We start from the raw sequence: 3,969 nt of genomic DNA, 5'->3' as shown, positions 1-3,969 counted from the left end.
AATTTATGGTCATGTTTTCGCACTTATAGCATTTTATGTTTTGTTGAACAATCCTATTTCTTTTAAAAACTGTTTTGTGTTGGATACCCATACAACAAATCCCTCCGAAAAAACGTCCAAGAGCCTTCCCAGGATGTCTTTCGGATATTTTGTGCTGTTTGGATAACATTCTAAATACTTCTTTTATGTCATTCTACATTATATATTTATTATATATTTATTTACATTATATATTTATTATATATTTATCTACATTATATATTTATTATATATTTAAGTATTTACTTACTGTTTATAGATTCCGTCGTCGGATTATTTCTTCTACGTAATGTCAACTAGGTATACCGATTTTACAGGTTATAGATACAAATTTAAATTTTTTCGGTTAGCTGCCCTGCACTGCTTGCTCTACCTCCAGACCTAGGGCAGTCAGTTCACTGAACTCGCTGCTAGTTCAGCCTGCACTGTTCGAAAGAACACATTTTCTTGCACTGTTCTGATCGAAAGAACGCATTAGTGCAAACTTCGTGAACTAGTGCAGTTCAGGTCGAAAGAACAAACCTCCTGATTACATATTATCTAAAATATCTTGTAAGATAATATGCAACCAATAAACTAGTTTTGTGTCACACAGTGTACACTCGTGGTCTAAAAGGTTTGTGCACCGATTTTTTGTAGATTTCGGAACGCGTCCCAACTTCAGGAGAGAGACAACCACTGCTTTAGAGATACTCAAGGGAGAGCAAAGCATGTCTGATTTCTGATTGGTGCCGCCATATTTTGACTAAACCGGAAACATGTGATGCTACCGGGCATTTCAAATTTCAGTAGCATAATAAGATTTTGTAGTCAAAAAGTTATAACTTGTTTTAATTGTCACTTATTGTACTTGTCAGTAGATTAACAATTATATAGCTACACTTTTTTATTACCTATACAAATCTCGAAATTATTCAGTCGTAAAATTAAATTATTAACCTAAGTTCGGACTAAGTTCGCAACTGAATTTCAATTAAATGCAGTAATTATAGTAGTGAAATCACAATCACTCTTGTACATTAAAAACAGGTGTGTCAACAATAATGTAAAAAATGTAATATTAGTTTTCAAAATTTTTTTGAATTACCATAATTTTTAAAAATGTAACTATTTTTTAATGACACTTAAAATGAAATAAAGTTTTTTGAAGTATAAATACATATATTTGTTTTCTTGAGTACAGTTTCTTTATACATTTGCGAAAATTACATTTTACACAATAAATTGTTTGTGGAATTGAATTCAATATACAATTTTGTTGTTTTTAATACTGAATTTTATTTTCATCGACGTATTGTTGACTTTAGCTGAAGTATTCTTATCCTTGGTAATGACCTGTATGAGCCTGTAATTTGATAAAAGAAAAGATAAAAAGAAAGTTATTATTTTGCTTTGTACTGACTGCCTTGTTCTTATCTTTTATTTTATCTTTTATAGTTGCACTACTCATATCACAATTGCATTACTCATCACAGTTGCACTTACATACTAATAAAACATTCTTTCACTTAATATTAACATGCATTGCAACAGTTTTACATGCATAATTAAGCGTATTTTTTTTCTTATTAATACACTAAAAAAATTTATTAAATTGAAATAAATATTTACTTCAATTTAATAAATTTTGTTTTTATTGTAGAACATAATTTTAATGAATTCTAACATGCATTACAACAGTTTTACTTCCATAATCAAGCGCATTTCTTTGTAACATTTTAGATTTTGTTTTCGAATTAACCCTTAATCTAAAAAGTAGATAAGGATGTACAATTTTATGTCTCAAGTTGTGACAATTCGGTAGCGAAAAATTGATAGCATCAAACTTTGGTAGAATTAATTTTTTTATGTCTTATGTATCATTTTTTTGTGAAAAATTCTATATGTTGTCTAACAACATTTTCCATCTCAATAAAAAGATTAAATGTAACTAAATTTTAAAAAAATAAGCAAGAATTGCTCCAGCGACGAATTCGCGATAAATAATGAAATTGAAGTTTTGAAGATTTATAAGACCCCGTTTAACTAATACATTTCTTACACGTTATTTGATTTTTTTTAATACTCATTATAAGATACCCTGCTATGTTGTGTAAGTAATTTTTTTCTATTACCCACACAGCAAGAATGACCCAAATACATCATAAGGATATCTTGAAGATATCATATATCCCAAATATATCTTTAGAATGTCTCTATGATATATTTTGAACACTTCTGCTGTGTGGGTATTGATAATGGTTTCACTACAGTTTTATGAAGTACATCGTCATGCTCAAAAACAGATTTTTTTACAAAATTCTGATTTATATCAAGATTTTGTTGTTTTTTATTTCGTTGTAAAATCTCTAAGAATTCGTTTAAGTATTCCCGGTCATCTTCATCGTAACTGCTACGATAAACACTGATGATATATTGCGCGATACTTATTAATTTTAGATCGTTTTTAAATTGAACGGCATTAGGGGTTTGATGTATCCCATACAGCACAGATCTTGCAGCAATATTGCTGCAACGTTGCAGCAATGTTAAAAGTTGCAGCAGTGTTGCCGCAATATTACTGCAATGTTGCTGCAAGATCTGTGCTGTATGGGTTTGTTCGTACAGTAGAAAATAAGTTTTTTATACAATCAGATGTAAATCGACCACCAAGTACAAATGCGTAATTTCTGTTATTTAATAACAATTCAGAACATTGTAAAAAAGATGTTGAGATAAGAACATCAGTTTGTAAAAAAGATGTTGTTGAGATATGTCGCGGATCCGACAGCTCCCGTCGGGCAGCGAGCGCTGATATCGCCCAGCGCAGGGCGCGGTAAGGAAGAAGAGCGAGTCGATTAATTGAACACTTTGGTTGAAATTCACTTTCTCTATTGCACGACAATGGTCGAGAATATGGTTCGACGGCCAAGTAGTTCGAGACAGAAATCTTCTTTTGCCGACGGCCGGGTCAGCCGAGCGCGACGGAAATCTTGCTGAACGTCACACTTGCGCTCCGCGGACGGAGATTTGCGCGCGAGCGACGGAGATCTTCCGCGACCCTGGCGCGCGTCCGCGGGCCGTCGAACGAGTGATTTCTCGAGCGCTTGAGCTGAACAATGTAAAGACACTAATGGTACACTGATATACAAGGCGCACTAAATTAAACGGACGAGTGACGCGAGTGGATGACTCGCTACGCGTCTCACAGAGCCACGGTCCGGGCAGGGATGCCGTTTTCGGGACGCTTACAGCAGCAGCAGCAGCGGAGTGGGGATACGTACACAAGCGAGCGCCGTGTACGTGTGCGCCCATCGCTTCGGCTAACGTCGGGTGGTAGAAGAGCGCAGATATACAATCTGCTGTCTCTTTCTCTCCCGAGCTATAGCTGTATAGCCAACGCGGCCAGCCGCGAGAATCATACTAGGCCTGTTTAGTATATCTCGCCGCTGTCGTGTATGTCCCTTTTCATACTTACAAGAAAATGAAGTTTTAAATGAAATATAAATGCATTCAATAGAATAAAAGATATAAAGTAATTAAAAAGAATAGAAGGAGAAATGATAATTAAATAATAGAAATCTATTCTTGGTCCAAACATATATGCCTTTCCCGTTTCCTTTTCTTTCCTTTCCCTTTTCAAAATAGTTCCCTTATTAAGTTTTGTAAAAATGATATGTTACGAAATGCAGGCTTATTTTGTGACACGACAATCATAATACTCTTTATATTGGTACTACATACAACCATCAATAATCATTTAAAAATGTCTGTATTCCGCTGTTATTTTTCATTTTTCTCAAGTATGATTAATAATTAGTAGACTTAAAGGATGATGCATTGATGGTTATTTTATTTTTAATATCGCGTGCATGCGGCATCAAACAGAATTCATTACAAAAGTAAGATATTGGGCCATAAAAAGTGCAGCATGAATATTATAGTGCCATT

General features: G+C 33.9%; 1 long non-coding RNA gene across 1 annotated transcript in view; it reads left to right on the top strand.

The window, feature by feature from the left end:
* Positions 1-858, top strand: part of LOC116852719 — a 35,921-nt gene extending 35,063 nt beyond the window's left edge. The window contains exon 2 of the long non-coding RNA XR_004379841.1: positions 679-858. This is a non-coding gene — a long non-coding RNA (uncharacterized LOC116852719). The remainder of the gene's footprint in view (positions 1-678) is intronic.
* The last annotated feature ends 3,111 nt before the right edge of the window (positions 859-3,969 follow it).

This window comes from Odontomachus brunneus, unplaced genomic scaffold, assembly GCF_010583005.1.
Source record: "Odontomachus brunneus isolate Ranch 3 - 2012 unplaced genomic scaffold, Obru_v1 Obru_scaffold_251, whole genome shotgun sequence".
NCBI lineage: Eukaryota > Metazoa > Arthropoda > Insecta > Hymenoptera > Formicidae > Odontomachus > Odontomachus brunneus.
The sequence above is the reverse complement of the archived record's forward strand: the minus strand, read 5'-3'. Positions and strand labels throughout refer to the sequence as shown.